The sequence below is a fragment of the Haemaphysalis longicornis genome, unplaced genomic scaffold (assembly GCF_048455015.1).
Source record: "Haemaphysalis longicornis isolate Haplotype H1 unplaced genomic scaffold, Haemaphysalis longicornis Haplotype H1 scaffold_2, whole genome shotgun sequence".
NCBI lineage: Eukaryota > Metazoa > Arthropoda > Arachnida > Ixodida > Ixodidae > Haemaphysalis > Haemaphysalis longicornis.
Genome location: NW_027526295.1, coordinates 200,368,536 through 200,381,382, shown reverse-complemented (window position 1 = coordinate 200,381,382; position 12,847 = coordinate 200,368,536). Strand labels below are relative to the sequence as shown.

Below are 12,847 nucleotides of genomic sequence, written 5' to 3'. Positions count from 1 at the left end.
TTCTTCTCTGACTTTTAACTCCCTTCAGGACAGCAAGACTGCGTACATTATTCAGCCGTGACAGCTGTGAAGCGGACCTCACTCTTGCCGCCGTGCAACTTTTGTCTCTGAGCTCCATACACCCGAGAAGCGACTCTTTAAGGTTCGGGCATATGCACACGCTTAAAAATAGTACTCGCTTCACTGAGGTAGATGCTAGCGGTAGCGCTCAAGCGGAGTTGGGGCTGCTTGGTTATGTGCGGTAGCAGACGACGCGCTTCGAACGCTCCCGCTGGCAGCGTCTCACATCGACTATCCCGGGTGTTGCCAGCAACGAGCTTTTAAAAACGATAGTCTTTCTTGGGCTACTTAAACGCAGAAAATTTTGTCTGTCTGTCTAGGGCTCGATTCAGCTACCCCGCCAAAGTGAAACAGAAACTGCACAATAGTCTTATATACTCACAGCCAAATCTAAACGTCTAAGTCCGGTGTTAATGTTCACACTTGTCAACATTGTTGTACAAGGACAGGACATTACGCAAATATAAGGCAGAAAAGCAATACATAAGTGCTATTTGCAGTGTTGCTTCATTTGAAAAATCACGGATACTTGCTTTTTGCGATAGCAAATAAAATACATCAACTGCAGAAAACCGTCGCCTGCTGTTGCCTGCACTACCTGGCGGCATTTAAAAAACGGCAACAGCAGCGGAAGGTTTCACTAGATAGGTTCCACGTTCCGCTTGGAACGCTGGTGGAGTAGGGCAACGTGGTTCTATAAACCTTGTAGTAGGGTGCCCCGATTCACGCGCATCTCCGCCGTACGGCAGCGCTGTCATCGAGGGACCCGACTTCGAGCAGTGGAACGCGGTAAATTTAAATTGACTTGAGCAAACCTCAAACCTCTAGCGTGTTATCTTGGGAGGAACGAGACGGGAGAGGAACAGCATGGGAGGTGAGCGGGAAAGAGAAGGGAGACATTTACTTGCCACGGGCGCCAGTCGACTATCGTCTCTCGTAGACATTTGCAACGAAAGGAACAGATACGTGGCCAATTTTTTTTTACTCGCGGTGGCATTCTTTAGATTTCTGATCTCGACTTGAGAGGCTTCACACACTGGCGGGAGAACGTTATACCGTCACTTGTTTTTTTTAAGGGGCGAGGGATATCGCCGACGCTTGCTGATTGCCCTCGCGGGACCGCCTGCTGAGCGGCATTGTGAATTAGCGAAGCTGTATAGCTTAAAATTTGTAGGTGTGAGTTTTCCTGAACAGGCTGTCATGCCTAGAGACTACCTAAAGTGTATTCTCTGTCACCTGTGTTGGTTTTATACAGGCATTCAAAAATGCCATTTAGGGGAGCCTCTATAATGCACCTTGTCTGTCCGCCCATTGTTAATCTTTACGGGACATGCGGATAGCTACCACAAATAACCAGACGCATATTGCAGTCCTCCGTTACCCATGCCTCCGTAATGCGATATGCCCCGCCCAAACTCGTCGCTCCTGTCATACACCCCCTCATTTGGTGCTTCCATCCACGGTGTAAGATATTGCACCATGCTTCCATCTTAGCTGACAATCCTACGCCCCATTTCGTGCCTGCACGCGTGGCAATGCAAGCGCTAAGCGCTAACCCGGTCCGCCCATGTCCTGGCCAACCCTGTGCCACCCTCCGACGGTTCGCGCTCATCACCGCGCTTCTCACAGCTTTCACTTGCACGCCCAGCTCCTTTCACACACCCCGTTCCCACACCCCAGTCTCCGTCTCACTCGTGAGGCGCAAACATCTTCATTCCGCTTTCTTCGCATTCTTCACCGCATACACCGGTGCCCTGGCCACCCTTCGTGTCCCATCTGTTCTTCCTACCCATACATTCCTCACTCCTAATTGGGAATGCACCCCATCTCTTGTACAATAGAGAGTTTTAGCAGTCCGTCCGTTCCGTCGCGTACGTAGCTAGCGTGTTGACCGGGACCCGTCTGGGCACTTGGGCATTCGTCACGGTAGGGGGTTAGTTCCGCGGTCCTGCCTTCGTCATGTCCGCGCCTCCTCGCCCTTCCTCCTCACCCTTACCCGCGCGCAGGCGCAGACCGGTCCCGGTAAACCCGGTAACAACGTAACGAACGGAACGGACGGACTGCTAAAACTCTCTAATCTCTCTCCCGGATCCCATTCCGGGAGAGAGGCTGTCTTCACCTGTCTCTGGCTGTCTCCGCTGTCCACAGTGAACATCCAGGCTGCCCAGGAAGCTTTGTGTGAACAAGTGCGCCGGTTCCGCGCAAACGTGCTGCAACACTAAGCGAGCCCTGTGGACTGAAAGCGACTAACGGGACCAGGACTGAAGTCCTTAACATAATAAAGTTTGTTCTCTCTCTCCTTCCATCGACAGCTTCGTAGTGGCGTCACGCATTGAACTGCCATACTACCATGCTATTGCATATAAGCTTCTTTTAATTTCCGGACAGTGAATTAGTTTTTTTAATTCAACATATTTGTGAAACACAGCTAGCCAAGCTTACCACTGATTTGCATTCAGGAGAAAGAGTTTCAGGAAATATTTCGGGCACACCTTGAACTCATGGGCAGATGCGTACCCTTAAAATTATTAAGAATGGTTTTCGTCCAAAGCAGGCGTTTTGAATTAATGTGGCTCAGCATTTTTTTTTCTTATTTCGTAACGCAGCCCAGCGTAGTTTTTAATGGGAGGATCTTTTCACATCGCGGCTTTCTGAGCATGTCGGGCGCGAATATATTCTATCTATAGAGAGAACATCTTGCAGTACACGGCTTTCTCTTAGTTTTAAGCGCCCCCCTGCAGTCAGCCGCCCTTGGGACAGCCAGGGTAAACTAAGAAAAAAAATTACAAGCAAATGCTTCCGCTGTAAAATGGCTACTTACTCGAGCTGTATGACATCTGCTCTTGAACAGATCCGTCAGGATCAACCGTTCTCCGGTAAAATGTGTTATTTCCGAAGCACACAATGCCATTTTTTATATTCCAGCATCGCGTGTTGCTGCAAAAGGAACAAGGAACAAGAAAGTATCAGTTTGTTTTTTAAATTTTAAACAACAAAATATGGAAATATCGATGCTGCCTTCGCCATTTTGGGCCCCGAACCTAACCACTTTGAGGGGCGTCGGTGGACTCCAAAAAATAAAACAAAGCGCCTCAATAATTCTAATTTGAAATTAAGTGTAAAGGTAAAATAGTTGTCCGTCAAAACGCAGAAAATTTGAAATATTGAGTTTGAATGCGTATATACAATATAGCCAAACATTCCATCTCGCCTGCCACAAAAGTGGCGTCGTAACTAATTTGTTACAGAAAAGAAGATTCTTGATATGTGTAAAACTCGTATTAACTATACTGTTGCCTTATTGCATCTTTGCGAAGTTTGTGCATTGGTGTTGACTTGTCCGCAACGAAACGATGCATTATTTTATTGAAGCATGTTGCTAATTTTACAGCGTTCGCGCAATTCTAGAGAAGATGTAATTGGGTCCACTGTCATCATCATCACCAACGTGTGCTTTTAAAGTTTGCACATGAGCAGTGAGTGGACCGGATGTCCAGCTCTGATTTCTTGACACAGCGCATGCTGATAGAGAAGGTGCTTTATTGTAATAACTTTTAGTGTGATTGCATTAACTTTATTGTAATAACTTTTGGTTTGATTTGGGATTGTCTTTTGTTATAGTCATTATAGTGATTTATTTGGATCGGTCTTGTGCTGTTTATTGCTTGAGTCTTTTGCTTTAGGGTACTCCGTGTGTGTGTATTAAATGTGCGTTTGGGTAAACGAACCAACGGCTCTCCCGCGTCCATTTCTCTAAGCTGATCGAGACCAACCACCAACCACGGGACATGTGGTATCACGGGCTTTTCTATGCACGGTAGCTTTTGCATGATCTTGGCACCGGAATGACATTTTCCCCCTATTGTTGCATTGCAAACTTTTACGAGAAGTACGAAGTGCTTCCGTGTGGTGTTGTTTGCTCAAGCATCACGCCAAGCTGTTGTTCCAGCTTTTTGTCAGAGAGGCCACAACATTGTTACCATGGTTGAAATAACCCTCATTTGGTTTGATTATATGACTGCTGAAATAAGATCATTCCTCACATGGCTAAAAGACAAATTCAGAATTCCAAATTTAAGTAACAGCCTTTTGTCCTCTTCAAACATACTACATAATGAAATAATTAGGACTAATTTTTTTTGGTTAAGGAAGAACAGTAATAACCTCTGCATGGCACTTGAAATTCACTTGTAAGCGCCTTTACGTGTTATACAATCGACATCGCAAATGTAATTATGGGAATGCAATTCAAGGAATTTATACACTCCCCCTTACAGGAACAGCAAAACTCCGATGATAGTAACGTGTCAGTAGCTAGGTATAGGGAAAAAAAGACGAGTGGGGAAAAAAAAAACAATTGGCCTTGGCAGACGGGACGTGTGTTCTGGCGTAATTGCTCATTCGTATCGACCTCCGAGCTCTCGACCACTCCAGCCAGTGTTTTCTTTTTGCGCAATGAATTGTCTAAACTTTACAATATCAGGAGAAGCTCGAAACCCCCTTTCCTCAACCCTTGGTCGCCTCGTATATGCTAAATGTCCTTTTCGGTCTCGGGCTGGTCTCGAAACTAAGATAAAGGGGTGACGGGCCGAGCCGGGCGGATAACGTGGGAAAACGTCCGGGCCCGGGCCAGGCCCAGGTTTTGCCGTCAAACCGTTAGTTGGGCTCGGGCGGGCAGCCGGGCCGAGCGGAAAAAAATCGGCCTGTGCAGTGTTTCGCCGGTGCTGTCACCATGGATGCATCCTGCACCAGTGAGCTCGCAATATTATATCTCTCTCTCTCTCTCTCTCTCTCTCTCTCTCTCTCTCTCTCTCTCTCTCTCTCTCTCTCTCTCTCTCTCTCTCTCTCTGTGTGTGTCTGTCTGTCTGTCTGTCTGTCTGTCTGTCTGTCTGTCTGTCTGTGTACGCGCGTGTGAGTGTATGTTTGTGCGTGTGTGCGGTGACGAAAACGCGGCGGAATTGCAAACAAAATAAAAAAAAAGTGGTGATGGCTGGCTTATCATTATAATCCCAATATACGCAAATCATACTACTTATATTTCATGAAAATTTATTCCGGAGTCCGGAGGAGGTAAAAGCTGCCAAAAAGCCTGAAGAAGAATGCACGAACATAACTTCGTTCTATAGAACGAAGTTATGTTTGTGTATTCTTCAGAATTTTTATCACGCACATTCTTGGTTCGATTGTTGAAATAAAAATATTATTTCTATCGAGCAAGGTGTCTCTAACTGGGGAAAACTCATTAGGTGCGAGGAGTCAAACACAAGATATAGAGGTAAAGATATGACAAACATTCTTGTCTTGGGTGGGTGGGTGGTGAACGTTTATTGGAGCAACAGGGGAAGGGGAAGGGGTGTGGGAAGCCTCCTTAGTCCAGAAGGCCTCGTGACCACGCTGACTGGAGAGCCCGGGAGACCAGGGCCTGCTGGCGGGCTAAAAGGTCCAGCAGCAGGAATATTGCGCAGCAGGAATGTTCGCGCCTTCATCGGCATAATGTTCGACAATGCCCCCTTAAAAAAACGTCGGCATGATACCGCGTATAGAACTACACTGGGATTGTCAAAGGCTAGACAAACTTTTGCACTAAACCAATTCGCGCGTTTCAGAAGTTGTGCACGTAATTCTATAGCCGCATGATTCGTGCATTTCCTTAGTCGGCAATCGGGTACAGCAAATGCACGAACCATAAATTCTAACGATCTGATTACTCTTAAACATGCCTGGTACTTCTTATTTCTCGAATTCGGGAGCTATGCCAATTCACGATGTCCATAAATGACTGTCATTTGGGAACGAAAGATTATCGTAGCGAAAGCTACAGTAGGCTACCTCGGCCAGTCTTCGCGGGGTGACCAGTTTTGACCTTGAGAACTAGAGGTCAAACCACACCCTTTTCCGCAAGCGCCCGGATTGGACCAGCACCCGATGGCGGGGAGAGATAGGCGAAGAGGGAACGGAGAAGCGCGCGGGACCCGTGTTAACTGTATAGCCGCAGCGACAAGTGCGTGCGACGAAGGAAGGCGACGTGCGCGCGGAGCCATGCGCGATGGAGTAGGACGAACACCCAGCTCTGGTCGCTCGTACAGCGCAGTTGGGCGAATATGGGGAAACACGCCAAGTTTGCGTCCAGCTTCGCTACCTTCAAGTCTTACGCGTTAGTGTGAGCTTCCTTCATTTTTTTTGTTTTTGTTTTTACCATTCTCTTCAGTGTATCCTGACCGATGCATTGCAGCTCACTGCGCGCATGCGCACGACATAACGAGTAGAACCAGACACAAGCACCGGACTCACTCGTGGCTGAGCTCACAACTACCGGTCGAAACAAACAAACAAACAAACAAACAAACAAACAAACAAACAAACAAACAAACAAACAAACAAACAAACAAACAAGGGATGTCGTTCAATACTCACCCATCAGCCGCACAAAAGACGACAACGGACAGAAGCAAAGTGATCCTGACGCCCATGTCGACCTCCTGTCAGCGCGGCATTGCGCAGTATTCGACACCGCTAGAAGGAATCTACGCGGGCCGAGGTTACTTGCTGCCTTCTGCGAGTCCTTCGCGCATTTCCCCGTACGCGGTTGAAGGGTCCAGCTTGCGCGTGTTTGCACGCTGTGAGACGCTGCTTAGGTGATACCGGCGTAGTTGAATAGCCTGCAGACCACGGCGCATATACGTCGGACGGCCAGCCCCTTCACGCTTTGAGAGATTTATCGCCGGGCTGCCACCTGTAAGTGTGCGTGCGGGCGAAGGGGACGCTCGCTGAAGCGAAGAGTTACTAGGCGTGCATAATGGTACGGAGCCGGCGCTGCAGCTTATTTATAAAGGACACGGATGGCTCCTGCGTTCCCAGAGGGGCGAGCATTGAATTCATTATTCAGTGCGGAAAGACAGGGCGAAATCTCGTAGAGCAGAATGAAGGAAGAACATGAAAGAGGGCATGGAGAAAGAGGGCATGAACGCGCTTCGAGAAACGGGCCCCTTGGCTATGCGGGCGTTAAAACCGCAGGGAGGAAATAGCAGCACGTATACTTAAAGCAGCCATGAAGATAAAATACAAGTTGGGTTTATTAGAAAGACTGCTTAGTCCCGATAACAATGATACCAATATCATCGCAATCTTTCAACAAATAACGGAGATATTAAAGAAAACGTGTGAAGCAGTCGCGACCCCCTAGCCAATTTCCCGCAACTTTTCTATGACGTCACGGAACCTTGTTTGTGCGACTGGCGGCCGCTTAACTTACCTGTCGCGACGACACATGACTGGACGGCTGTAATGGGGCCTCTAGTTCCATTTGACCGCATAACTTGCATGCTAACGTGCAGTTAACGCACTGAAAATTATGTTTTATTGCTGGCCCATATGACGTCATTCTTGCTCATAACACGTCACCGTGGCGCAAAATTTGTAAGTTTTTAAATACTTCTTGCTTTTTTTCGTTAAAAAACATCTTTTGTGGCTGTGATGGAGCTGAGTGAGATACTGTATCCTAATTCTTTCAAATTAAACGAAGTTGTATTTTCTCTTCATGGCTCCTTTAAAGGGCCATTGTCAAGCTCCCGGTTGAATTTGTCAAGCTCCCGGTTTTGCTTGCACTGCGTAGACCGGCTCAAATTACCACACTTTTGATCGTTTATCCGGTTGATAAGTCGGTAACTATTTTATACAGCGGGAAAGAAGAAAAGCTACCATGCGCGGTATGTGGCGGCCGCATCAACTAAAGGCTGTGACGTCGGGAGGAGGTGGCACCGTGATTGGGCGATGTCCAAGGTTAGCATTCAAACAAGTTTCGGTTTCGGTTCTGTAAAACAACATGCTTGACATCCGACGGCAGCCGCAGGATGGGCATTCGCGATATCTCTTTAATCGTCGTACCGCGCTTCTGCCATGTTGTCGGCTGTAATATGCCTAAGATAAGCCTCCCAGGACGGCTTGGCATCGTAAAAATCACTAGCCGAGGCGTACGCAGTGGATGAACGCCGCCTCCGCGTCACCGCAGACGCTCAAATGCCATGCGCTTTTCTCGCATATTCGGAGCTTGCCTCACTCATGCCTGTATCGTAAAAAAGCGTGTACGCACCAGGCCAAGGGTGTGCTGATTCTGGCCTGTGCCCACTGCCCGCAAGCAGTCGGTTCTTGTGGCAACAGCACGCCAACGAGAACTGGCTAGCGCGTCAGTGTAAGTCTGCGCGCATTCTGCGAACTCGCTCGTGGAGCAGTGAACGTAACGGCCCAAAAATGGTGAACTCAGGTTAGAAAACATTGGCCGAAAAAAAAAAATCATACACACACGCACACACACACACAAAAAAAACGCAGCCTCCGGTATTCGAACTTGCGACTTGCACACATCTAGCGTTCCAGACCACTCGGCTACGGGCCAGCGCTGCCGGTGTGGGAAATATAACGTATATAATGTATAACCATGTTTACACTTTTGTCTAGTTTTAGCATTTCAAGCAGCGTAGGTGACTATTTGTTGTACAGCGCTCGTGCAGTAAGCGTCCCCCAAATTTCCACAATATCTCACGTCTATCTATTGCATTTCTTAGACGCAAAAGCGTTCGTAGATGTGTGGTCGTGCTGCTGACGGCTGTGCTTGTTCACCCAGCGCAAAAAAGTGCTTCCGGCTCTCTAGTTTTGCGCTGTACGGTAAAAGTTTCAGTTGATTTTATTTCCTTAGTACCTATATTGACTTCGTTGACTCTTCTGCCGCCTTCAAGCGGCATTAGATTTTCCTACTAGCGTAAAGTCAGCGAAGCGTCGCATGTGCACTTGTGCAGCGCTTGTGTGGAGCGACCCGGACACCGAGCTTGATACAGTGTACAAACTAACAAAGTAAAGAAAGGCACATTCTTCCATTCACAAACGTGTTGTGGTTTAGTTTCAATTGAGCGAGCGAATTGCGAAGACCCGTCGGCGGCCGGCGGACTAAACGCTGGGCCGGCTGACTCGGTCGGAAGGTCGGCAAGCTGTGCAGTAGCGCAGCCAATTGCCAGCTCATCTCCTCCTGACGTCACACGAAAACGTCAGAGAAAATGGGCGAGGGTGCAGAGAGGAGGACAGCATTTTCGAATTGATTTTTCTACTAAATAAATTCGCGTAAACACGCTCAGAGTGGTCAAGACATGGCCTATGGACTACGGACTACAATTCGCGCTAGTAATCCAGCAATGTTTACAAATCACTTCAGTGTCCCTTTAAAGGGGGCTTCCTAATGAGAGTTAAACTAAAACTTTCTCAGCAAGTGTTCCGTCTGAACAAACGCACGATGGCAGTTCTGCGTGTCGCTAGTTTCGTGTTTTCTCCCGTAATAGTGCGCGTGTGCGGCCAACCGTGAAGCTCAAGCTATAACTACCCGAGCAGGCCCTTAGTCAAACCTAACCACGGCCTCCACAGCTCCCGGGACGTTCTGATCTCGTACCGGGAGATCACCCAACGTTACCGCCTTCTCCGCTGCCCTTATCTCCCCCGTGCCCCCCCCCCCCTTGCTCCCTACCCTCACACAGGAGGCCAGAACCTGGCGCCTCCTCCAAACGCACTACTTCCCCTGCAGAGCCACCTCCTTCCTGGAAACTCACAGCCCTCCCGCTTCCCCTCTGCACTCTGCCCACTCTGTGATGCCTGTGACACTCAACTACACTCGCTCTGCGAGGACCCGCACTCCCCCTTCCCTTCTTTCCCTACACGTACCCTCTGGGAGCAGGCCCTGAGGAGCGCGACCCTTAACACCCAGACCACCCTTGCCTCCAGGGCCCATCAGGCCGCGGAGGCCCTCTGAGCCTAGGGTGCCTCGATGCGCGCATCGAGGCACCCTGGTGGGTGGTGGTGATTTATTAACAAAGGAGGGAAGAGAAAAGGCCTGGGGATATTGTTGAACTCAACGGGGAGTTCACCCTCATACGACCCAGTCCAGGGAAGGGGATTGGGGCTTCAAAGGATAGGAAGAGAGAAGGGGGAAGAGAAGAGCGTTAGGAGAGTGGGAGATAGTCTATATCGCGTTCGTTTAGTCCATGACTCGATGGCTACAAACGCAGTGCTAGTCCTGTTGTAACCAGGAAGTTGACTACGTGCTGGAAGACCTCCCGTCGGATGGCGTCCGGTCCCGTGGGGAACAGGAAGTCTTCTAGCTTGTGGCTTGGGGCACCGAGTCGCTGGAGTTCGGCCCGGAGTTGTGTCCTTGCGGTGTCGTGCTGCGGGCAAGAGCACAGCAAGTGCTCTAGCGTCTCGGGCTCTGGGCAGTCGGCGCAGGTGGGGGATGCTCGGCGGCCTTGATGGTGCAAGCGCGCTCCCACGTTGCAGCAATTGAGCCGCAGGCGAAGGAGCGACCGGGCGTCTCTGCTAATGCGTCCGGGCAAGACCCGTGGGGCCTGGCCACTAACTACTCGGGCATCTGGATGCTTGGCCTCCACCACTCGTGCCAGGATAGTCCTTGCAGCGTCAAATGACACCACATCCCGGGAGGCTGGAACCCCTGCCTGGTGTTACGAATTGGCCAGCAACACGTGTTTTCCGCATCAGCGACCACGTGGGAATCGACCATGTGCGCCCACGTGTCGGTGAATCGTACTTCGTGTCTGGCCATGCCGGGTCAATCACCTCGCTTTGCACGTGCTTCCGGCAGCTGCCAGCGCCACACCCTTCAGGCACCTGCCTTGACCTTCCCGGCTTAGACGTTTCCTATCAGCGCGATCAGAGTTGATAGCGCGACCCCGGCACCTTTCAAGGACACTCTCCCCCCTCTCTCGAACGCCACAAGGGGCGAAGATGACTCGCGATCTTGGAAAGACTGTGCGTGTGTGTGTCTATGATTTCGTGGCGTGTTACTCTTGGGGGCGTTTTTTGGGTATAAAAGAAGCAGCACAAACGCTGATATTCATTTCTGTCTGAGCAGCGAATCCATGCGGTCGCTCTGCTCCTGTCCTGTATTGTAACCTCGCCCGTCGGGGCATTGTATGTTTTTTTGGCTTCGGCTCACCTCTCGCTATGAAGTAAACAGTTACGTTATCCTACTGCTCTGGACTTCTTCACGGCTGCAACACCGGCTGGCCGCTCGCTTCCTACACGCTACCCATCGTATGTTGGAGGCCACGGAGAAAGGACCGGGTGCCCCCGCTCGGTCGCAACAACTGGTTGGCAGCGGTGGGATGACAACTTCGTGACACCTGGAGCCAGCGGTGCGAGACCCAACACCACGGACGTCAAGGCAGCTTCAGACTTCGCAGAATTCACGGCGGTCAAGGGTGAGTGCGGGATTTTTCTTCACTAAGTTTTACCAGGCTTCTGTGGATAGCTGGTAGGGCGTGTGTTTTTGTCGCGTGGGTTATTCGCGCAAAACATTTTTTGGAACAGTGGGAAAGCAGTACTCTAGACCGGCCATGAATTTGAAAGCGTTGAAAAAACCGCAGTTGTTGGAGCTTGCAAAAGAGTTGCGCTTGGATGTTACAGACGCGCTGAGAAAGCCAGAGCTGATAGAGGCTATACTCGCTGTTGGGGCTGACGATGACGAGCTGTCTGAGTGCATTGAGACGATCAATGGCAGGGAAACCGCTAAACGTCAGGCTGCAGAGGCAGAGGCTGTGCGCCAGCGTGAGGAACGCGAGGAAAGAAAGCGAAAACAGGAACGCGAGGAAAGAAAACGCGAGGAAAGAAAGCGAGAACAGGAACGCGAGGAGAAGAAACAGGAAGAACGAGAACGGGAGCGACAGCATGAGCTAGAAATGAAGCGTCTAGACGTCGAGGCGTCTCGACCTAGACGTCAGAGTGGCAGCAGCGTGCAGTCTGCGGCGACTGAGCGACCTACGTTGCGAATGTGTGACCTAATGCGACCCTACAAGGTAGGAGAAGACATCGGTCTTTTTTTGGTCAACTTCGAGCGTACGTGTGAGAGGGCCCAGTTTAGCCGAGACTCATGGCCGCAAAAGCTGCTTACGCTTTTGCCAGGTGAGGCATCCGACGTGATGGCCCGCTTGCCAAAGGAGGAGGCGGAGGACTACCAGAAAGTCAAGTCTAGCCTCCTGCGTAAGTACAGGCTGTCAGCAGAGGCATTTCGCCAGAAGTTCCGTGAAGCCGAGAAAGCTAGGGGCGAGTCGTACTCGGAGTTCGCCTACAAGCTGAGGGCAAATATGGAAGAGTGGCTCAAAGAGGCAGAAGCTTTCGGAGAGCACGACAAGGTAGTTGAGTGCTTCGGTCTTGAGCAGTTTTACCGCCGTCTACCAGAGAACCTGAGACTCTGGGTGCAAGATAGGCCAGGGGTAAGTACTGTGGATCAGGCAGCTCAGCTAGCCGACGAGTTCGTCGCACGTCGAGGTGCGCAGGGGCCGAAAGACGGCCAAAAAGAGTTCAGGCCGAGGCTTGATAAGTCAGGGCCGAAAGGCAGAGCTCCCCAGGTAGACGGTGGAGCAAGGAAGGTCGTTGTCGGGGATAGAGAAACTGGCCACGATGACGAAAAGAGAGCAGCAGACGCTGATGAGCAGCGCAGAAAGAGAGCTTTCGAAGCGCGCAGACAGGCTGCGTGTTACAACTGCGGCGAGACGGGACATTTCGCTGCCAGTTGTAAGAAAGGAAAACTAGTCTTTCACGTACTACATCAGAGTGAGGACAGCAGGCAGTTTTTAGAGCCGTACGTACGGGAGCTACTCGTCAATGGTAAACCGTGCCGAGTTCTTCGTGACTCCGCGGCGACGGTAGACATGGTCCACCCTTCGTACGTTGAACCGGATCAGTTAACAGGGCAGTGTGTTTGGGTGAAGCCAGCCGTAGGTGCACGAAACGTGCG

The 12,847-nt window shown here is 50.3% G+C and overlaps 1 long non-coding RNA gene across 3 annotated transcripts in view; it reads right to left on the bottom strand.

The window, feature by feature from the left end:
• LOC144169760 (uncharacterized) overlaps positions 1 to 6,702 on the bottom strand; it is a 37,109-nt gene extending 30,407 nt beyond the window's left edge. For all 3 annotated transcript variants that reach the window (XR_013322519.1, XR_013322520.1, XR_013322521.1), the window contains exons 1-2: positions 6,475 to 6,702; positions 2,882 to 2,997 (exon numbers count right to left, since the gene is read on the bottom strand). This is a non-coding gene — a long non-coding RNA (uncharacterized LOC144169760). The remainder of the gene's footprint in view (positions 1 to 2,881; positions 2,998 to 6,474) is intronic.
• Between the last annotated feature and the right edge of the window lie 6,145 nt (positions 6,703 to 12,847).